The 24,533-nt window shown below is 40.6% G+C and overlaps 1 protein-coding gene and 1 pseudogene across 1 annotated transcript in view; both read left to right on the top strand.

Moving 5' to 3' along the window:
* Positions 1 to 24,533, top strand: part of asic2 (acid-sensing (proton-gated) ion channel 2) — a 434,185-nt gene that overhangs the window by 164,056 nt on the left and 245,596 nt on the right. The gene's annotated exons all lie outside the window — the stretch shown is intronic.
* Positions 8,494 to 9,927, top strand: LOC146634106 (general transcription factor II-I repeat domain-containing protein 2 pseudogene; annotated as a pseudogene).

The raw sequence follows: 24,533 nt of genomic DNA, 5'->3' as shown, positions 1-24,533 counted from the left end.
AGAAATATCTAATGTCTATAAGCAGAAGCCTTCTGGTTTACATTTACACTCTGCATGTAGTCAGAGCAATATTGTGACATTTGAGCAAGCTTTAGTTGCATACCAATAATCAGATTCACCAGCTATTGTCTGACAACTGTTTAATTTTTTATTAGCTTCCTAAATGCGTCTGCATTTGTAAACAGCTACAGGAAGTGGCTCCAATACTTGTTGGCTGCAGTGGAAACTACAAAATATTTGCTGTTGTCCCCACAGGCAAAGTCGAAGCATGATCGCTGATAAGTTCGCAGATTGGGAAAATTGGCTTTTACGACAGTAAATGTCCCATCATGCTCACCAGCTATCTGATCTGACTTTATGTGGTGCTAAGCAGGTCATGAACAGTGGATGTAAAGAGGTTTCTGTGGAAAACCACGATCTGTTGCGGCAGCTAGGACCCTGAGGCTGGAAGGGTAGATGAAAAGAGTAAAGCTGGAAGCTGAACTGCTTCAAAAGTGAACTTGAACTCCCTTGAAGGCACCCTGAAGCTGAGTGGAGCTGATGGTTGACGTTTCTGAATATAAGTAATGCCTTTGACGTTACTTAATGTGTATATTGTTTCTATACAAATACTTCTGGTTCCCTAAATAGAGCATAACAGCTTGGACGAGTTTACGGACACTGTCACCTCCTATATCCACTTCTGTGAGGACAGCATTGTGCCATCACGCACCAGGGTGAGTTATAACAATGACAAACCCTGGTTTACTCCTAAACTCAAAAAGCTGTGGCTGGAAAAGAGAAAGGCGTTCAGAAGCGGAGACAGGGACTGCTACAGAGAGGCCAAGTACAGGTTCACTAAAGAAGTGGACATTGCTAAACATCAGCACTCTGAGAAGATGCAGCAGCAGATCTCAGAGAATGACTCGGCCTCTGTGTGGAAAGGTTTTAGGAATATCACAAACTACAAGCCTAAAACCCCCCACTCCACTGATGACTTGCTCTTAGCCAACACCCTTAACGACTTCTACTGCCGTTTTGACGAGCCATCAGGCAGCCTTCACACCTCCAACGGCCCCAACAATAGAGGCACTTTGGACACTAATTCCCCCACCTCTCCCCCATCCATAGAGCGATCACCACCTTCAAACTGTTCACCTACAACACCCCCCTCCTCACCCCACACAAAAGAGGATTTCACACCACCTCCTCCCACCACAACTCTTCATATTCATGAAGCAGGTGTGAGGAAGCAGTTTAAGAACCTGAATGCTCGGAAAGCTCCCGGCCCAGACGGCGTGTCTCCTGCCACCCTCAGACACTGTGCAAACGAGCTGGCCCCAGTGTTTTCTGGCATTTTCAACTCCTCACTGCAGACATGTCATGTGCCTGCCTGCTTCAAGTCCTCTACCATAATCCCTGTCCCCAAGAAACCTAGGATCACTGGACTAAATGACTACAGACCCGTGGCTCTGACATCTGTGGTCATGAAGTCATTTGAGCGCCTGGTTCTCTCATATCTCAAGACCCTCACGGCCCCCCTCCTGGACCCCCTGCAGTTTGCATATAGAGCCAACAGGTCTGTAGACGACGCCATCAACATGGCCCTACACTTCATCCTGCAGCATCTGGACTCCCCAGGAACCTACGCCAGGATCCTGTTTGTGGACTTCAGCTCTGCCTTCAACACCATCCTTCCAGACCATCTCCGAGGCAAGCTTTCCCAGATGAATGTGCCTGATCCCATCTGCCGGTGGATCACTGACTTCCTGACGGACAGGAAGCAGCATGTGAGGCTGGGAAAGAATGTCTCGGACTCCCGGACCATCAGCACCGGCTCCCCTCAGGGCTGTGTTCTTTCTCCTCTGCTCTTCTCCCTGTACACCAACTGCTGCACCTCCACCCACCAGTCTGTCAAGCTAATCAAGTTTGCAGATGACACCACCGTTATTGGGCTCATCTCGGACGGGGATGAGTCTGCCTACAGGAGGGAGGTTGAACGTCTGGTGTCCTGGTGCAGCCACAACAACCTGGTGCTGAATGCCCAGAAGACAGTGGAGATTATTGTGGACTTCAAGAAGCACACAGCCCCACTCCCCCCCATCATCCTGACTGACACCCCCATCACCTCTGTGGACTCATTCCGCTTCCTGGGTACCACCATCACCCAGGACCTGAAGTGGGAGCCCACCATCACCTCCGTCATCAAGAAAGCCCAGCAGAGGATGTACTTCCTGAGGCAGCTGAAGAAATTCAACCTGCCAATAAGGACGATGATGCAATTCTACACTGCAATCATCGAGTCCATCCTCACCTCCTCCATCACCGTGTGGTACGCTGGAGCCACTATCAGGGACAAACAGAGACTGCAGTGTGTTGTGCGCTCTGCTGAGAAGGTGATTGGCTGCAGACTCCCATCTCTGCAGGACCTGTACACCTCCAGGACACTGGGGCGTGCAGCTCGGATCTCAGCTGACCCTTCTCACCCTGGACACAGTCTGTTTGACCTGCTCCCCTCAGGCAGGAGGCTCCGGTCCATTCGCAACAGGACCTCTCGCCATAAGAACAGTTTCTTCCCCTCTGCTGTTGGACACATGAACAATAACCATATGACTGTTCCCACCCCTAACACATGACCCTACGCTGTGTCACTGCATCATTCCATGTTTGGCACTGATCACCACCTGCACTCATGTATATATCTTTCAACGTAGCACTCTTAATTCTTATTCTCATGTATATATCTCATGTATATCTCATGCACGTATCTTTCTACGTAGCACTTTTGATTCTTATTCCTACTTTTATTTTTTCATGTCTATTTAAGTGCTATTTATGACACTACGCTTGCACTGAAGCACCGCAGCAATTTCCTAATGTTGTAAACCTGCTCAACATTTGGCAATAAACCCCTTTCTGATTCTGATTCTGATAAATTATTCTTTAGTGGTAGTTTGGATGTGCTCATTCAGCGACCTTTGAGTCGCTTAAAACACACACACACACTGACAGTTTGTTTGTACCTTGTCTTCCTCTGTTACCCCAGGGCATGCTGCTGAGTAAACACTTAAATGATGTAACACACAGGTTTTCTAGACTGTAGCAAAGTTTTCAAATGTTGAATATTCATTGTTTAAACATTCCTAAAGATATGATTTCTTTGTTTGTATAGGTTTGTGATTTCCTGTTACATAGTTGTCAGACAAGACTGGGTTGCTGCGCTTTCAACTTTTTAATATACCCATGGCAGCAGCATATCTCAGATTTTTATCTGTTTTTCACAATACAGGGCTGCAGTTTGTTGGGGTTTTTTTTGCGGGGGCCTTCTTTGATCAAAACACTTCTATCCTCAGAGAGTCATATGGGGACAAGCTCAAGTTTTAAACCTCTCAAAGACCTCAGGAGGCAGCGTATGCAGACATTTAATTCAGCTGAATTACCCTCGTGAGCAATTCATTTTTAATAGGAAGGTGACTTTGCTTTTGAGCCCCTGATTTGTGTGAACTTGGTGTGAACCTGAACAGATGAAGTGCAAATATTGAACAATGAAATGTTTTCCTCGGTGGCTGAGACGAGTGAAAAAACGTGATCAAAACTTGTGAAGGGGAAAGAAATGTGTTGAAGATACTTGTAAAGAAATCTGAACATGTCCTTGCTACATCCTCTGCACTTACTTTTCATTTTCTCTCTTCTTCTTTTAAAAATCAGCTTCACTCAGCCATTGTCTGATTGTCAGTCAGCTAAAGAATGTAGAGCTTTGGCTTTTGCACCAGGAGATGAGGAGCTTGTCTCATAATGGATTATGTGCTGTAATTCCCAGTGAATGAGTTTCAGGGAAGACTTTTGAATAACAAGCAGAGGAAAATAAATTGAACTGTTTCACTTAAAGATCAGTGAGGTTTCAGAAGTTTTTATGAAGGGAAGGCAAAAGATACCTTACCTCATTTGATAGTGCGAGCTCAGTCTGTATATACATGAGCATTGTTCTGGTTGGAGGATGCTGATTTTGGGAAAGTCTCTTGAATAATTCACGCATTTAGTACTTCTAGGCAGAACTATTATAACTCATTATCATCAGGTTGCTCTAAAAACTTCCTGGAAAGCCATCAGTTAATCCAGAATGTTGCACCAAGGCTTAACTGAGAAAGAGAGGCCATATTTCTCCCATATTACTTCATCTTTATTGTCTCCCAGTTAAATTTAGAATCAGTAAGTAATTTATTCACCATGCAAACAGGATGTTTTTTTAGCTCAAACTCGTAACAAACACCTGGTAACTGGTTTGGATTGGAACTGAATCACTTCGGCAACATAAACAAAGCACTCTGAAGTTCTTTTGGAATCGTACCAAAGATCTCGGTTAAGTTGTTTTGGTTGGCACTGAGTGCGAGTTGTTTCCTCTTGTGTTGGCCCTGCGATTGAACGGCGACCTGTCCAGGGTTTACCCCACCCCTCTCTCGCGCTATGATAGCTGGGATACACTCCAGGCAACCCTAAAAAAGGTAGGTGGAAGACAATGGATGGATATTGTTAAATTATTCTCCTGTGGAACCAGCTCCCAGTTTGAATTTGAGAGACAGACAGATCAGGCTTTACACCTTCCTTTGTGACAAAGCTTCTAGTTTGATCAGGTAACCTTGAACCCCATCTTAGTTACCTGCTGCAATAGGCTTAGGCTGCTAGAGAGCTTCTAATGATGCATTCAGAATTTCTTTTCCCTTCAGTACCTGTGTGTTTATACACCACCACTATATTTAGTCATGAGCAATTATTAAACTCTGGCTTGTTCTCTAATAGTGTGTCTCTTGTCCTGCCTTCCTCTGTTCCCTTTTCTTTTCCCTCACTCCAAACCGGTCGTGATGCACGGCTGCCCTCCCAGGCCTGGTTCTGGTGGTGATCACTTCCTGTTAAAAGGGAGTTTTTCCTTGTTGGGGTTTTTTTCTAATGTTGTAGGGTCTTTACAATATAAAGTGTTGTTGTGAATTGGCACTATATAAATAAAATTGAACTTAATTGAATACAGAGAGGGAGGTTCAATTCATTTTTCATTTTGGCAGTAAGCTGTGATGCTGTGCTGTCAGTCCAAAGCAAATGGCTCCTTCACTTCAGGTGCACCTCTGAAAAGAAGTTAGTGAGTGATATTGTTATGTTGCAGTTTGAGAGCCTGTTTAATGTGAGTTTAGTCAATATTCTGATATATATATATTGTGATATATCAATACTTTTGTCCCTCAAAAGGGTTCATCTCCAATCAGAGTGAACTGTCAGTAGAGTGATGTATACCCAGTAAAAAAATAAGTCTGTCACTGCGTGAATTTGGGCTATTATTTGAAGAGGTGGATAGATGCTGTGTTTGCTGAAGGCCTACTTGACGGTGATGTGAGTCAGATTGATGTCAGACTTGCTCTACAAAGATTAAAACCTTGGCCAGATTCTTTTTTTTTTTTTTTTTAAATCATCTTGCTGTGTGTGTGTGTGTGTGTGTGTGTGTGTGTGTGTGTGTGTCCCGCTCTGAAATATAAACAAAGCTTTGTGTCTGGATAAGATGAAGAGCAGCTCGTGTGAAGTGTAATCATTTACATCAACTGTCAATGCAAAACAAACCGCACTGCCTGCTAGTCATTATTCTTTTTCAGTCAAAGGGAAAAAGCCAGAATATAAAACACTTCAGCATAATTACTTGTCATTTGAAGAGACATAATGTCATCTAAAAAAAATAAATAAATAACAAGGTATTGTTAGGTTGTATTTGTAGTGTTTAGTCTGTGGAATGGTGGAGTGGATGAAGAGATATATGAATATTATAAAACAATCTGTTTGACTTCAAATACTGTTACACAAAAATACAGCCATGTGCAGAAAAATGTCTTTTATTTAAAAACTTGAAATCAATCTTTAGGTTTTTAAGATGGTGAACTGGGTTTCTTATACTTTCTTTCTAAATCTTGTACGTTTAATATATTATACAGCATCGGAAACTAAAGCAAATGCAAAGGACAGCATGCAAACTCTGTACAGTGCGGCCCACCAGGAGATTACAAACCAGGAACTTTCTTGGTGCAAGGTCACATTGTTGCATGGTGGTGCGGTGGTTAACACTTCTTAACTCTTCGTAGTGAACTCGGTTGTCATTACCTTTCCTATTAAGAGCCAACAGTCATTTGACTTAGGCGTTAGTATCATAACCATTGCCTGAAGAGCTGTTGGCTTTTCAGAGGATTTCTTACAAGTGTTTCCCTGTAACCTCCCTATTGGTTGAATTACCACAATCCTTCTCTACACAGGCAGGCAGAAGACTATAAATCAAAGTTTGCCATCTGGTGTTGTGTTAAAATTTGCATGCGCCAGCCCCAGTTCCTGACTGGTGCTTCATCTTCCTTTTTGTTCTGCCTTCCACCAAAAGTGTAGCTAACTTGACATTCAGTGTTGGGATTTTGTGTGAGCAGCTTGCCAGTATGTCTCATCTTTGTCTATAAAGAGATTATTTGTGTTCAGGTATTTAGTCTGCATATTAGTTAGACCTAATCTGCTCCTTATTGTTCATGCTTTGTTGTACGATAAGACAATTTCTACTTCGTGGAGAGGCCGGAAAGGCTGTGTGACTTCTGGTAGAAAGCTAAATTTATGTCTATGCATTGAGTTGCATCCCCGTGTAAACTTTGTTCTTAGTTTGTGTTTTCCATTAAAAACTCTTAACTACAGATCGATAAAGTGGTTGTTAATGCGAGCCAGGTCATAACGTACCGTGTGTACACTGGCTTCAAAATTCTGCCATCCCTCATTCAAATACTATAAATATGTATGTATGCATTTTATTCAGCTGTCACGGTGCAGCTTTTTGTTCAGAAAATTGCAGTTTTCACACAGTTGCTTGTTCTTTGTTTGTCGTTGCTCACTGTGTTGTGACAAGCTGCTGTTGTTCTGCACACGAGTCTGTGATTCACCTTAATGGTCTGTGAATGTACAGAAGGATTTGTTCCACACCAGTGGAACTGAATGGGTATTAACACTCATTGGTGACAATGCTCTGAATCGAAATTGTTTTCCACTCTGGATCAATGCAGAAAGCAATCCTGGGAATGAGACAAACCCACAGAGGGACAGGTGCTCCAGCATGGACAACATCCAGCAATTACAGGAGCTGGAGCAATGTTTGAGTTCAGTTTTAGGTTGACACAAATTCAACTTAGTTAAATTTTATCAGTGCTGAGCAGGCTGGTCAAGTGGGTTTGAAGAGCTATTTGCTGAAAATTTGCCTCCTGCTGTGATAGAAAATGAACGCAATGGGAGTGGGACACCAGACTAAAGTTAAGGAGCGGACAGCTAAAGAGTAAGTTAAAGCTGTGACTTTAGAAAGCATTATAAAGCTGAGGGGATCTGCAGATTTGAATTGTCACAGAGATACATCCTGTGAGGACAGCGAACAATAACTGTCAAATACTATAGTGTATTTTAACCATTTAAGGCACTAAAAATAATGTTAAAACAAAAGTATTAGGTATAAAAATGAAGCAAAAAGGCAGTTTGCAATGGTCCGCCCGCTAAATCTAAGTCTTTCTTTGAATAATTAAAGGCAGCTGGGTTTATAGTGGGATGTTAGACATACTGAATTGCTCCTGCAGAGGTTGTTTAATGGTGCTTGCACAGATTTAATATATGTGATAAAACACTATATTGTTACAGTGATAATGAGTGTAATGTGTTTGTAGCAGTGTGCTGGTGGTTATAACAAAGATTCTCATCAACCTCTGGGGAAGTAAAGATGCTGACTCTTAAAAAAGTCAGCCCTTCACCAACTTCTTTAAGATCCTTTAGCTGATGTCGGAAGGGAAATGACTGAAATGTGGGAGGATGATCCTCAGTGTGTGTGACAGCGCTCAGGTCAGAAGTGTGTTTGTGTGTTTAGTTTAGAGCAGGCATGGGCGAACTACGGCCCGTTAAACGTTTTGATCCGGCCCGCCAAACTTGAAAAAAAAATGTAATAAATTAACCTTGTTAATGTTTTATTTCCCCTGCAATTCTGATGTTTCCTCACTAGATGGCGCACTCTAGATATATTGGCTTTGTTGAGGTGAAGCGGCGTAGGCCTATTACTCCACGTTTGCACTTTACCCTGTGACCTACCGCCCCTCTATGAAGATGAGCGGACCCAAGAAAAGGAAAGTGGACAGAGAATGTCGAGTGTTCAAAAAGGAGTGGACAACTAAATATTTTTTCACTGTACACCGATCATCTGCTGTTTGCCTGATATGCCAAGAAACTGTGGCGGTTTTTAAAGAGTATAATATTAGCCGTCACTTTGCCACAAAGCACACAAATTATGCTAGCAAGCTCTCAACAAAAGAACGGGAAGCTGCTGCTGAGAAGTTGGCAGCTAATTTGAAGGCTCAGCAAAGTTTTTTTCACCGTCAAACTGCCATTCAAGAATCAAGTACCAAGGCCAGTTTTATGCTTTCATTCAAAATAGCAAAGGCCAGCAAACCACTGTCAGAGGGCGAGTTTTTAAAAGAATGTATGGTAGAGACAGCAGGTATTTTGTGCCCGGAGACCAAAGACAAATTTGAGAAAATCAGTTTATCACGGCGGACAGTGACTCGCCGTGTAGAACTAATAGATGAAGATATCACCAGCATATTAAACAAAAAGGCGAAGTCATTCACTTTTTATTCTGTAGCACTGGATGAAAGCAATGATGTCAAAGACACTGCTCAGCTCCTCATTTTTATCCGAGGAATCAACGAAACCTTTGAAATAACGGAGGAGTTTTTGACAATGGAGTCTCTGAAAGGACAAACACGGGGAGAGGACTTGTTTGAACGGGTGTCTGCTGCCATCGAAAACATGAAGCTTCCCTGGAGTAAGCTTGTTAACGTCACCACAGATGGATCTCCAAATTTAACGGGAAAAAACGTTGGCCTGCTGAGGAGAATCCAGAATAAAGTGAAAGATGAAAACCCTGACCAGGATGTCATTTTCCTCCACTGCATCCTCCACCAGGAATCTCTATGTAAATCGGTGTTACAGCTGAATCATGTTGTGAATCCTGTGGTGAAACTTGTCAATTTCATACGCGCACGGGGACTTCAGCACCGTCAGTTCATTGCGTTCCTGGAGGAAACTGATGCGGATCACCAGGACCTGCTTTATCACTCCCGTGTCCGCTGGTTGAGTTTGGGCAAAGTGTTTCAACGAGTGTGGGAGCTCAAAGAGGAGATTGGCATGTTTTTGGAGCGGCAGGGGAAGACTGATGAATTTCCTGAGCTGAGCAACAAGAGCTGGATGTGTGACTTCGCGTTTGCTACGGACATATTTTCACACTTGAATGAGCTCAACGTGAAACTGCAGGGGAAGGAGCAGTTTGTGCATGACATGCACACAAACGTGAAAGCCTTCAAATCCAAGCTGGCTTTATTCTCCAGGCAGATTTTGAACAAGTCATTCACTCATTTTCCTACACTAGCCACGCTGAAAGAGGCCGGAGCAAAAGTAAAGAAATACAGTGAGTCACTGGATGCACTGCACGGAGAATTCTGCCGTCGGTTTTTGGATTTCGATAAAATTGACAAGTCACTTCAATTGGTGGCCTTTCCTCTGTCACAAGACCCCGAAACAGCTCCAGAGGAGCTTCAGCTCGAACTCATCGACCTTCAGTCCGACCCTGCCTTAAAAGAGAAATTCAGCTCTCTGAAACTAAATGACTTCTATGCTTCACTCAATGATGCCGCGTTTCCAAATCTAAGGCGAAAAGCGCAGATGATGTTGGCTTTGTTCGGCTCTACCTTCGTGTGTGAACAGACATTCAGCGTCATGAACATCAACAAAGCCAGCCACAGATCCAAGTTAACAGACCTACACCTCAGATCAATCCTGAGAATCGCCACAACAAAACTAACTCCAGACTTTGATGCGCTGGCTAAAAAAGGAGACCAACAACACTGCTCCCATTAAAATGTGTGTCTCTCCGTGATACGCACGTTGTTAAAATGAACAGTGCGCGCAGATCAAATATAACGCTTCACAGACTGACTTGCTGCAACTGTTTCGAACTTGCACTGGTCGTTGTTGACTTTTGGCACCGGGGAAACAAATTGAATAAAAGGAACAGGACAAGTACATCTGCATCTCCTACCGTTTTTGGAAAAAAAAAAAAAAAAAAGTTAGGAGGAGAGTGATGTGATATCCTGAAGGATAACAGAACTTTCAGTGCTTTAAAATAAAATGTTCATTTATTTGATTATCAGTGTTTAAAGGCTCATTTCGAAGTCAGAGATTTTATTGTAATGCTTTTCTTCATTTAAAAAAAATGAAATTAAAGCACATGTTTTCTCCATATCCCAAGATGTGTATTTTTCCCCCAATGAGGTGATGTTTTCAAAGCATGCCATCTATCTACTCCTGTTCCGGCCCATTTGTCAAATGTTAGAACTCAATGTGGCCCACGAATCAAAAAGTTTGCCCACCCCTGGTTTAGAGAAAGGTGGATTGGAGTAGTAGATGTGCTGGGGAAAGTATTAGATGGTCTCTTCCTCAGTGGTGTGAGAATTCTGCTTCTGGGCTAGAGAGTGATAGATGGCTCCTATTAAAGTGTGGGAGGCAATTAAAAAAGAGACAAGGAGGGCCAATCCCTCTCATCTGTAATCACTCTTCCTCTCTACGGTGATGCTGCGGAGCACAGCTCTGAGCATGCGAGACAGAGTTTTGTCATCTGTTCATGCAATTAGTTTCATTTACTTTTGTTGATTTGATCAGGCATGCTTTTGCTTCGACTTCCATAAACCGTTCTGCAATGCTGCCCGTACAGAATGTCTATGAAACAGCACACAAGAAAGCTTTTTTCATTTTGTTTTTTATAGTTTACTTCAGAAGTAGCAGTTTTTTTCTTCATCTGTTTGCTGCAGAACAGACAAGTCGTTTTATCAGCAGTTTAAGTCCCTGTAAAGTTCTGCTCCTACTAAAGGGATTAGCTTCTTGTGTATTGACCAAGTATTTCTACTTGATCATGTCGTTGTCTCCTGTTCCCCAGCCAATAATGCTCTGCCAAATGGTGAGACGCAGGAAAAGAAGAGGGAAGTGTTACCTTGGGAACAACGCAAGACAGAGATTTTAAAGCACAAGTCCTCCCTATAGTGTCCCATTGTGTCACTGCAGCCATAAGGTGCTGATGCATCTTCACTGCACTATCACCACCTTGGAGCATATAAAGCCATTCTTCAACATCATTAAAGAAGGTCTGTTGCTGCTGTTTGTCAGCATCTGTAAAGGGCTGAGGTTACATTTTCCTGTAGTGGATAGAAGCAGAAGCAGGACCACAGCTAAGGTCTCAAAAAACAAAGAAAAAAACCCAGTAGATTTTAATACAGAAAGAAAGGAATGCTAGTACAGTCAAGATTTTTCCACATGTAGAATAGAATAGAATAGAATTCAACTTTATTGTCATTGCACATGCACAGGTACAGGGCAACGAAATGCAGTTTGCATCCATCCAGAAGTGCTTAGTGATATAGATATATTACAATAAATATTAGCAATAATATAGATATGTAAATATATTACAGAAATGGGTCTATTATGGTATGTTATAATGTACACGGTATGAAGTATGTTGTGAATATTCTATAACTATAGGTATGTACAGGCTGTAGTGAGTACAAGCTATGTACAGGCTATGAACAGGATATAAATATGAAAGACTATACAGAATATGAAATAAATAACTTTACAGAATCTGAGATATACAGCTATACAGAAATGGGAACTATGCAAGTTGTAAACAGTTGTAGGGTTAAAAATTATCGTATGTACAGAATGATTATTACAGAGCTATACAGTAGTGCAGTTAAGATAAGTGAGATATGTGGATAATTCTACAGAGGCTATATAAAGTGCTGGTGGTTGTGAGTGGTGGTTCAGTCCATGTTATTATTGTGTGTTTGAGGGTACAGTTGTCCATTGTGGGTGTGTGTATGTTCAGTCCATGAGTTAACGTGGGTCAGATGTCAGGAGGCAGAGTTCAGGAGTCTGACAGCTGTGGGGAAGAAGCTGTTCCGGTACCTGGTGGTCTTAGTCCGGAGGCTCCTGTAGCGCCTCCCAGAGGGCAGGAGGGTGCAGAGTCCATGTGATGGGTGACCGGGGTCTCTGATGATTTTTCCCAGCCCTTTTCAGACACCGCTTCCTGTAGATGTCTTTTATGGCAGGAAGTGGTGCTCCGGCGATGCGCTGGGCAGTTTTCACGACCCTCTGCAACGCCTTCCGGTCCGAGGCAGAGCAGTTCCCATACCAGACTGTTATACAGTTGGTCAGGATGCTCTGACCAACTGTAGTCTCAGTACTTAGACCTACAAGACCTGCTGTTTGGATTTTGATAGAAAAACTTGAACTGGAGACTTTCCAGTTTACAGTGTGCTAATTAAACCCTTTCACAGCCAGCAGGCTCCTTATATGTCAGCAAAATTTTTTTTTATATGGATCATTCAGATCTGGTTTGTGAAAGAATTGTAAATGCTGTTGTACATACGCTTTTCCAAAGATTTAAATGTTTGCAGAACTTTGTTTAGAAGGAGGGAGATGGGCTGTAGGATAAAGAGTCTAGCAAAAAAAGATGCACACACCTCCCATATCGCAAAAGCACAATGTGCATTATTTGAGATTGAAAATGAGACGTAGTAGAGATGAACCACTCCCTCATTTGGAGTATACAGGAGGGGCTACAAGCAGAGGAGTGGTTTTATAATCCCTGCCCTCCAAACGATCTGGGTTTAGCTAATGTCAGTGTAATTTATGAGGTGTGTTCTTCATCTCCTGAGTCCCTTTTTGAGACTGCTCGTTTTAGTCAAGGCTAACTCTGTCTTTCATTAATTGAAAGCACTGACACTTCAACTCCAGGTCTTTCTCTGTTAAATGAGATTCTATAAATACAACACATTTTTGCCCTGGCTTAATGCTTTGCGATGATAATAATTTAAGAATCCATTACCCTTGCTTTTAAATTGTTGGCAGGGAGAGAGTGAGAGGGCTCAGGTATTTTAAATTTCAGTGGCTTACAAAGTCTAAAAACAAACAGAGCAGTTTGTTGATCAGTCGCAGAGTTATGGTGTTGGTCTTGATGCTGAGCAGATAGTTGTATCATTTTTCACAATCAAACCCTGAAAGCTTTGTTCTTAATGGGCTCTCTCTCTTGGCTTTTATTCTCAGAACAATATAGCATAGCAGCATGTGTGGGCACAAGTTTCTCGTGCTGTGTTCATTGACTGTTCCTGTTTTAGTCATACAAAAAATCTTGTATGTAAGGTCAGATGTTCAGTGTGCATGCTTCTTTTAACTATAACCATTTGTAGCCACAATATTAATTATTTTTGCATTTTACTTGTTACATATGCAAAGCCATAGTCAGTATAATCATCACAAATTAATTTTAGGGCTTTTCTTATTGCTGAATTTTGTGCAATAACTTGATCGGGAGATAAAACAGTCTTAAGTTCCACTTTGCAGTAGAGGAGGCAGTAAGTAATATGTGATCATTAGACTTTTGGTGGATGAAAGAAATCAAAAGTTTAAGTTGGGGAATGATAGCAGTCTTTTTTGTCTTGTTAATAATTTAAATTGACCATAAAATGTTAAATTGTGCGGAGAAAAATATTGTCTATTGTTTCTAAACAGCAGTCTGGCACTTTAAGATATGCAATCTGTAATGAAAGAAAAAAAAATCTACATAAATGACTAAAAGATTGATTTAAAGTGACAGGTGTTTACCTTTATTTAAGAAAGCACTGATCTTAGCGCTGTTTTGAGTTTTGGCCATTATTAAATACTGAATGTTTGTTTCTCTTTATTCTTTTCTTCCTGATTGGCTGACCTGTCCTTCATGTCCTTGCTCCTGCTGGGTCTCCTTCTTTATCACCTTTCCACCTGCAATCGTGGGTTTCCTCTGGGCTCCGATGCCTCCCCTTGGGCTTTTTTTGGCTGTCTGTCTTAGGTAAGTGTTTTTAATGCATTACTCACAGTCTGCCTCCTGTGGTTTAGGAGCTCTTTAGGATGCTCTTCCACAGATAGAGGCTTCCACTCACGGCAGAGGTCTAGCAGAGATTTAGCATTTGACCCGACGAGGCTTGATTGGGCTGGATTAAACTGGACAGTTAGCCCAGAGCCCTCCAAGACCTCCCTATTCATTCCCTGAAAAAAGCTTGTAGAGACATGCTCCACTGAGGACATATAATGCTTTCTAGCCGTGTTTGCACTTCAAGGTTAGACCTCACTTTTTTTTCATGTAGCCAGAAAATGAGTTTTCTCAATTTTTAGCAAAGTGTCTAAGGACACATGAAAAAAAAAAAACATGTAGTCTGATATGAAAGCAGGGTAGAGCCAACACATCATCTGTAAGAGAAACAACATGAAATGGCAAACACAATAATCCCACCGTGACCTGACTGCATCAGATATTCTTCTGATGTGTACATGGTATAAAAGCCTTGTAGCTGTTACAAATTGCATTTGCTAAGTTTGTGAGTATAATCTGTCCATTGATATAGAAATGAAAAGTAAAAAAATTCAAGTGAAAAAAGGAAGTGGAACAAATCTGGGGTATTTTAGGAGAAATGGAGTGCAACAGGACTAAAATTGGTTTTTTAGCATTTTTTGGGGGGATTAGAGTCTTTTCACACTCACGTGGCTCATACCTAGATTTACTTTTTAAAGTCTCTTTTGTTTCAAAAGTCTTTTAATAAGTTTCCATGTAGCTGTTTAAACACTTCAGAGGCAGCGTCACAAAAGCAAAGTGTGACTGTAGGATTGTTGAATACGTGTGTTACTGGAACTGGAACAAACAATGCCTTGAAGTGGTTTTCACTGTTGAGGCAGTCCTGGGTTTCCTGTGACATGACCCAGCCCTCCTGCTGTCTGAGTTCTGAAACTTGTATACGCTCAAAGATGGCTGAGCATTCACGTTATTCATCTTATGTTTTCTAGATCATGTAATTTTTTCCACTTCCTGTTTAACTAACTTGACAGCAAGGACAAAGATACTCACTGCTCCCCCTGGTGGTGAATTAAATATTTGACAGAAATCACCCAGACTGCATCTCAGGGGCTTCCACCTTCTCTGCATATGTGTTTATATTACTGCTGTGACATTAACACTTTGTGTCTGCTCTCTGGAGAGATGCTGTATTTTATTTTCATATTATTATTGTTTTATACTGTACAGTAATTCTTCTCAGCCATAAAAACCTCAGAGATTTATTTGCTGTATTGTTGGACTCCTCGTGTGCAAACAGTGCCAGGGCCCACCCACGTCTACCTCTCTTCTAGGCAATAGCAGTGTGGAGGATTTTGTCACTCAGACTCACAGGCACATGATGTTAGTAAGTGTGTGTTTTTTGTTTTTAATGATACTGAGGCAGCTCCTTTCCAACTCGTGCTCTACCAGAGTGGTCCACTAGATGGTATAGCATAGTCAAGAGTAAAGCACTTGCTGCTATAAGGGAAGGCGTTGTTGGACTGTGTGGACTCCTGGTATAATTTGGAGCCTCATGACTGGTAAACTGAAATGTATCTATGGGAGCAACAATGATCAATAGGAGTTGGACTGTGTGTGCTGTGTGTCTTAGGGTTTCATCAGATTAAGGACTTCTATTCATGAGACGGAGGGTAAACATTTACCTTTGTCAATCCTCCCCGTGACCGAGCCGTGACGCCTCTCGTTGTCACGGCTTAGGGGTGAATTCGGTTCAAAGTCGAGTATCGGTTTCGTGTGGTTGAGGGAGTGTAAGCAGTTTTGTACATGTCAGTATGAGTTTCTGAACTTGTCAGGCTAGATATCCACCTAGTTACACCTGTCAGTCGTCTGTCTGCCCCTGTGTTTGCTGACATTATCCTCAATGAGGCTCCACTCCTGAAATCAGCTGTGACAGTGATTGCTGGCTGGGAAGATCGTGAGAACTGACCAAGTGTTGATGGTTAACTGCAGAAAATAACTGCAGATGTTGTCTTTAAAGATAGTAGGTTGCAGGGATTAGTCAGTGTTTCAGCTGTAAATCGGTGGAATCAAATCAACGCTGCTTTTTTATTTACTTGTAATTTACTTCTGTCAGTTATAATTTGCCAGCCAGCTACGTCACATTCAGGACATTAGTTTGGCCACAACACAATAAGCAGCTTCCTTTTCATGACAGCTGGTGTCATAAGCAGACTAGGGGCAGAGGTAGGAATGTCTTAAGTTATCACTCTGATCTCCCAGCTTGCATAGTGGATGTCGTTTGTAACTGACACTGTTTGCCTCAAGTGCTAACCTGTCCTTGACTTTTTTAGATGAATGTTTTAAATAACCATCTCCGTTTAGTTTATCAAGTACACTTGGGTGAACGCCCCCAAAAAAGAGAAAGACTGGCATCTTAAATTGGCTTCAGGAAAACTTACATCATAGCCAAAGCACAGTTTTAGTACTAAAAACGGTGTAAAAAAACAGTCTCGCTCTCTCTCTCTGTCACTTCATGTGTTCCAGGCCACGAGATTTTCAAGGTTGTTAATTTGCACAAAACCCCAAACGAAGTTCAAGGCAGTGTTGTTCAGTCTAATCAGTGTTCGTGTTCCCAGTCAGAGTCAGAGCTAATTATGATAACAATGAGTAGCTGTACCAGTGCCTCTGCCTGCTAAAGGTCATTTACTCTAATGGTTCCAGTCATTGGAGAGTCGATATTATCAGTGGATAAATCTGCAGATGTGAGGGGAAAAACATAAAAAGACTCTACAGTTTAAAAAGGTTTAAAGTTTTGAAGCAATGGGAGCTTTCTACCATACAGTTTCTTTTTCTTTTTCCAGTCCTTATCAAATGCAAAATAGCAGAACCACACTTAACATGAATAAATGTAAGATTTTCATTAGTATCTTGGACATTATACCTCCGAGGCTTGTTGCATTTGAACCATAACTTGTACATAAAGTATTACAATAATGTTTAAACCTGCATTTATACTATTTATAATAGGAAACGATCAGATGAACGTGTATAATAGAAAAAGCATTTCCTATAGTGATTAATCCATGGGGATTTGGATACGATTCTTGGGACTTTTGTCATATTTGTGAAGCAATGTCTCACATTTCAAATGGATCCTCTATGCCGTATAGACATAAACAAACCCAACAAAGTGAATCTGATGTTAGACTTGGTATGTTGTTTTTTAAACTCTGGGCACAGCCAGTTTTCCTAATCCACTTTTCACCTGATTTGTGGATTTGGACACCTCCTACATACAGTGTGCCTCAGGCTTTCTGTAGGAGGTGCTGTGGGAGTTTTCAGACGAAGTTGTGGTCATTGCTGCGAGCGATTCACAGAAACTCTAATACTCAGAGTGAGAACTGCACTCATATCTTTAGTTATGAAGAGTCAGTCAGAAGTAACAAGTTTTTCAAGCTGAAAAAATAAGCATCTGTAAAAAACAAACTGTATAAAAATCAACAGCTACAGTTCAGAATCCATAAATTCAGTGTTGGGTTACTGAATAAACCGAGCTAAAAGGGAGTCACAGTTGTTCACCTTTTTAAAGGTTATAAAATTCATGCGGAATTGTTTGCAGAAGTAGAAATTGCTGGTAAGAAGAAAGTCAACCTTTTGTCAACTCTAAATTTCAAAGTATCAGGACTTAATAATAGAAAGAATTATCTGCTTCTTACTTGTTCTTAAAATTGGGTACATGTAACCTCAAATGAACCATACCATGACCTGTTACACCAAGTTATTATTTATTTAACAAAAGTTTAGCCAAAATGCAAAAGCGGCATGTGATTTTAAAAGTTTTCTTTATGACACTATTCATTTTTCATGTGATTGTGAACAGATTTGGTCCAGTTCTTCCTTACAGAATTGTTTTGGTTCATTTCTGGGCATTCAGTTCTCCACCTAAGCATTTCTGGACTTTGATTGGACTATTGCAGCACCTTGACTCTTGTCTTTTTCAGCCATTCTGTTGCATATTTGCTTCTGTGCTTGAGATCATTGCACAGATGCATGCATTCCCATTCTTATATTTTGCTTGTTCTTATGTTATTTTCTTGTATTTTGCACACCTCAGTTGCTTGTGAAGCTTGCACACAAGAATTTCACTCGCATGTGCTGCACCAGTGTACCTGCACATGCTGTGACAATAAAAGTGATTTGATTTGATTTTGATTTGAAATAATTTTGACCGAGCTCTAGCTGTCAGACAAATGGCCTCACATTACACTTGAGAATACTTTGTTGTTCAGTTGATGTTCGACTCAATGACCTCCTGCTGCAAAGCAAGCCCAGATCATCAACCCTCCACCACTGTCTTAGACAGCTGATGTGAGGTGTCTGCTGTGATATAATGTGTTTGATTGTGTCACACCGTGGATTATGGCCAAAACATTTCCACTTCTATCCTCTTCCAAAGAACGTTTTCCAGAAGTATTGTGGTTTGTTCAGACATGACTCTGCAAACCTAAGTCTTACTGATCTTTTTAGAAATAAGAGGCTTTCTTCTGGCGTCATTTCCAAACTAGCCATACTTACTCTTTTTTAATTGCACTGTCATCAACTTTAGCATTCTACATGTGTCTGATTCGGAGCACCTGGATGTTCCTTACACTCATTTTATCTCCCGATATTTAAAACTTTAGAATTTAAACAGGGTCCTTTCTTCTCTCTCCACGACTGTATCCTTATTGAACTAGTACCTCTGTATGCACTGGGGCATTTACTGTGAACTGTAGCAGCTTGAGTAATGTTTGAGCAGTCATTATCTAGAAAACCAACAACAGACACTGGCTTGCACAAAGCAGTTTAATGTGATCCTTTGGCTTAGTTACTGAATACTGTTAAATATTGAATTTTGTCAAATTTGAAGAAAGTATTGCTCAGTTTGGATGAAGACTCAAACCATTTTTTTTTAATCTAGGGGGTGAAAAGTTAAGTCGGCAGAGAAGATCAGAACTGTGTAGCTATACTAATGCACATGAAAATGCAGCTTATCAGGTGGTATTGTGATAAATATGGTTCAGTAGGGATAAATGTGGCCTTTGCATTCTGTAAAAAGCAGAGCTGATGTTAATTTGCTCCCTAAATAGACAATTTCTTTCACAATGTGCTTATTGTTCTCCCTTCTTTTGGGAATTAAATTTTGCATCTTTATATTAAAAAAGTTGTGAAATTTCACTTAATTTAAATAAATGAAATGAAGCAGATTAAATAAAGCACATTAAATGCTGACTCTAAGTATGGTTTGGCAGTGCGAATTAGTCTAGTATCTCCATGATTGTTAAATCACTTTTATTGTTGAAAAAGAGGAGAGAAGAGAAAGAGCGATCCCTGCAGTGAGTGCAAAAAAAGAGACTTGACAGTTCTCACAGCTGTTCTGTATCCTGCCCTAGATTTTCATAATTGTTTAAGTTAGTTTCATAGCTACATGAGCTAGTTGAGTGAAGTTTTCTGCTGGTGGATACACCGCAGCACACAGTAGATTTTCAAGAGTTATATTATAGTCACAATAAAAACTCTGCTTTTTGTTCCTGCCTTTACTTCACATCTCTTTGTATGCTTCTTGTTCTATAAATTGTTTATCTTTTGTGTTTACCTTGGGAAGATCTGCGGTCATGTTGGAAGCAGCTAATGGGAATCCAGGTGAGATGAAAAATAAAATGTTACTCTGCACCACTCTCAAAGAAATTGCTTATCTTTATTGCACTGTCTACCCATGCGTTGCACGCTATCTGCGAGACGCTGAGCGGCCCTTGAAATTTGTAGTTTCATAAAACTTACCTCATTTTTTGCATTGTTTTCTCGAGTCTTGAGATAACCAGTCATAACAGAGGGTTCTTAGGTGCTTCATAGCTCCATTTCTCTTTCTTTATCACTACCTTCTCTGGATTTGGAGGAGTATGATTTACTGAGAGCTAAAATGCAGAATACTGCTATGTGTGGAATGTACAGTTGTTCACATTACAATGGCACATATTCCTTGAAATGTGGACAAAAATGAAGAGCACCTTGAATTAAAGTGTTGCCATAGAAGCCTATGTCTGCAGCTACAGAATATAATGGAGGACTCAGCTGTGTAGCCTGGATTTGAGTAATTGCTTATTCTGTCAAGAGCAGGTCTGACAAATCAAATATATTCAGTTTGAATGATCAAATCGAATTATTGTTTTGCTGTAATTAACTGGGAGTAGATTCAGTTATAATCAACGCACAATAGTGTAGTATTTATCTATTATGAGCTTCTGTTGGCAAATAAGCTGGACACTTAACAGGTGACCTTTTTATGTTATATCTTATATCCTAAAGTGAGGTAAGCCAGCACAAGCAATAGTTGCTTATTTCTGTCTTTGTTTCCAAGACTTTGTTACAATCTTTTTTTGTGTGTTCTTAAGCAAAAGTTTTTCAGGCTTTCTGAAAGTCTTTTACAGTTTTTTTTGGTCACTTGCTGCGTTTGTAGCTTGTTTTTTACTTCAGCCCTTGTACCTGACCACTTGTTTGTTTGTTTTTTTGTTGTAAACCATTTAAAATCGACCCGTGAATCAGTTAAGGATAAAAAAAAAAAGGTACTTAACTTAAAGGACGAGCCAAACATGAAAGACAACTTGGCAGCCTGTCACAAAAACACATAATCTGTTCCCAGCCTGTTAGTTAAATCTAAGAACAATGCCAAAGATAACACAGGTTGGCAGGCATAAGATTTTTGTGCACCAACAAGGTGAATCGCTACAAATTTTGGTATATTTCAACAGGCTGTGATGTGTATCCTTGAAAACCTCAAGGATACTGGAGAAGTGGAGGACAAAAGAAGACATGGGAGGCCTAGTAAGCTATCTGCAACAGATGGACAGTATCTGAAGGCCAGGTGCTCAAGAAATAGGAAAAAATATCCATCAAAGACCTGACGGTCAGGTCTTCCAGAGATGTATCTGGCCCTTCAGTTGAGCCATCTACTGCTCCACAAAGCCACATCAGAAAGGATTTCAGTGGTAGGGTTGGCTATCAAGAAACTATTTTTAAAGAAGTGAAATATGGAAAAGGCTATTGACAAACAATAGCAACAAGTCAAACTGTATAGGAGAGAAGTAGTAAACAGTGACTGTCTACAGCCATCTACAACACATGGTAGAGGCTCTGTCGTGGTTGCTGGGGATCTTAATTAATGGAATTATGAATGGAAAAAAAAAGTATAGTCAGATTTTTGATTTACCATGCTAGGAAGAATACATTAGCAATGCACAAAACAATACGTGGGTTGAAGAATACAGAATGGAACAACGTCAGTCCTTCCCAAAACCTAGAGCGCAACATCAGCTGTGGTTATTATTATTTATTTTATTATTAACCTTTATTTAACCAGGAAAAGTCCCATTGAGATTAAAAACCTCTTTTGCAAGGGAGTCCTGGCCAAGAGGCGACAACACGTTGAAATTACAAAGTTACATACATATTATAAATAACAATTACATTTTAAAAACATTTTTCTCTGGCTCTCTCAATCTGGACTTAAAAGCATTTAATGAAATAAGATCTGCTATCTTCCAGTCTTTTTGCATCATGTTCCATGTGAAAGGGGCAGCATAAGTAAAAGCCCTCTTTCCCAGTTCAGTTCTGGCAAATGGAACATTGAGCAATAAAAGATCGCTTGAACGCAGGCTGTAAGAAACAGTACTTCTCCGTGTGGTTAGATGTGGTTAGAGAATGGAGCAAAAGGCAGTAGCTTTGAATGTGCTTTGAATGTCCTTCAAGCAGCCTGGAGTGCTCAGGCTGTGTTGTAGAATAAAGGTGGTCATGCTAAATATTTCAACTTTCAAGCTTGTTGGAATTGTGCAAACTCTATTTTTGGCTTATAAACTGTCTTTCTGTGTATGTTTGCTCGTGTTTAATAAATTACTGCCCCTACAGTATATTTGTAAATGCCTTGAAGCTATTGCATTAAGATATTAATATGGACCACACAGCCCACTTTAAGTGAGAGAGCAGACTCTATTGATGCATGATGTTTTATTTGACTTCTAAATAATCTTTGGCCAAGTGAAGAGGGTAGTTTTCCGGAGAGGGAAACAGCCAAAGCTTTCAGCAGAGCTGTTACAGAACTGATGTTAATTAGCTACAGCTGATATAATCTCCTGCCTGTGACTTTTAATTTTGCTGACAATGAATTCAATCCAAAATGGAAAACTGACAAAATCAGACTCTTTTCTTGTGCTGTATTTTTAATTACGTGGGACTGGACAATTAGCATCACCAAATGTTTATCTTAATGTCCCAGTTCCTAGATAGTTATGGGTGGAAATGTGCATTAATTAACATCATCTTCACAGATTTTCAGGAAATCTTTATCCGATTTTCTACTTTTGAATAAAAAGAAAAAAACAAATCTTTTAAATGTTTCAGAAATCTTTTAAAGTCTGAATAAGCTAAATAAATACTGTCTTCATAACAGTGAATATTGGATGACAGCTTGTTTCAGAGTGCTGCATTTCATCGTGATCTTCCGCGGATGCTTAGATTGTATTCCATCTAACTGTTTTAGGTATGTCCAAGAAAACTCCTTAAAACTAAAGTATGAAGAAATACTTTCAGTAGATGGGGTTGCTTGGGTTGATGGTCATTCCTACAGTACAGAAATAATCCAACACCAGATTATCTGCTGAAGAAGCTCAACAAGTTTGGCTTGTAGCTGCAATGTGCAGATTGGTGCAGGTGTATCAAATTTAAATTGGCATGAATTGGCTTACTGCACAGCTTAGCTGCATTCAGTCAGGCTATCAGTGTATTTATTTGCATCAGGTGGCACTTTGGTTACATCAACTTTGTCTTGCCTATTATTATTATTATTATTATCCTCCTTGTTTTCCTTCTCTTCCTCTGATAAAATTCAGCACTGCGTAATGAAGTGGTTTCAGGTTTGGGTTTCATTTCCTAAGACATTTCTCTGCCTGCAGAACCTGCTAGTATGTTACAGTGTGCAGAATAATGAAATCACCGTAATAAGATTAAGCGTTTCAATAATTCATGCTTTGTGTCTGTTCTTCCTGAAACTGATGAAATACCCTCCTGCCCCTCTAAACTCTCACTTATCTACAGCAACCAAAGCGTGTAGACCAAACACAGCTCGAGTCCAATCATTGGGTAACGTTTCTATTCTGGCAGCTGCTAAAAAAATACACTCTTATGTTTGTCTGATTAGGAGGAAAGGTTTCCTCTCAGTGTTAGTTTAGATGTCACGGAAAGCCTGTTGGTCTAATGATTGCAGATTTGTCCTGAAGTCTGGGGTGAATAGGAGTGTTTGTGCATATACCTGCATTGCTGGGAGGAGAGGGCACCATGAGCCATGCTGGATGTTGATCCAGAATTGATTCTATCAGCAGGTGATGAAGTGAGCTGGTTGGTCTTTACTTTTTATATGACAACAAGCACACTTAACCATACACACGAACACACTGAAACACATAAACTTTTATTTCTGCCTCACAAATATTCATGCATATGAAACTGACTAAACAGGTATCATGCTGTTTTGCAACTCTATATAAGAGGGGAACAAAAAAATTGATAAATTGTGTCTCTCAGACAGCCTGTCTCCTGCTGTGTTGCAGGAAATAACGGCTAGAAATCATAAAGTTTCTTAGCAAAGTCAGTGTAAAAGTAAAAGAGATCTTTTTGCCCACAGAGAGTTGGATATGTCTTCACATATTGCAAAGTGGTGTTTAGAAGGAGCAGGAAATGAGAAAACAATTTCCCATGAATTAGTATGCTGCAGTGGACGCCGCTTTGGCTCTTATTTACTGAATTGTAATCTATGTGTGGAGTATATTGAGAGCACACAGCGGGACGTTTAGCACATCATTTATACTTTGCATGCTGGGTGGTGAGTGTGTTTGGGAAAGAGTCAAAAACAGTTCAAAGCATCATAGAGAGTGTACAAATCCTGCGCCTGTGGACCGGTAGTGGTTCAGTTCCAGCTCAGTTACTTTCAGAAGCCATCAGCCCTCTAATGAAGTGATGCACATTGGAATTGCAACCATTCAGTACATACTCAGTGACCCAATGAGTTTAACACTCTCACCTATCCTCACACTATCTGATTTTCAAACCCAACTCTATGTTCTACTCTATTTATATTTTTTTGGTCCACACTGAGGTATGGATGCTCTACCGTTCACTTGCGGTCTTTAGAAGATTAAGGCTACATTCACACTGCAGGCGAAAGCGCATCAAATCCGATTTTTTTGACCCTATGCGACCCATATCCGATCAAGGTCTGACAGTGTGAACGGCACAAATCCGATATTTTCAAATCCGATCTGGGTCACTTTCGTATGTGGTACTGAATCCGATACATATCCGATGTTTTAGAAAGCGACTGCTGTTTGAATGGTCATGTCGTATTAAATCCGTCTTTTACGTCACTGACACAAGACAGACGCCAATTATCAGCGCCCGAGAACACATCGCGAACGCTTCCTGGCCATCCAGTGTAGATGTCAGCGAAACTGTTGGGAAGACAACGTTGGAGAAACGTGAACATTTTATTTGTACTGTATAATCTGCAGATTCTGGC

Source organism: Diplotaxodon limnothrissa, linkage group LG4, assembly GCF_057381915.1.
Source record: "Diplotaxodon limnothrissa isolate DT_005_m linkage group LG4, D_limnothrissa_male_GT1.1, whole genome shotgun sequence".
Taxonomy (NCBI): domain Eukaryota; kingdom Metazoa; phylum Chordata; class Actinopteri; order Cichliformes; family Cichlidae; genus Diplotaxodon; species Diplotaxodon limnothrissa.
The sequence above is the reverse complement of the archived record's forward strand: the minus strand, read 5'-3'. Positions and strand labels throughout refer to the sequence as shown.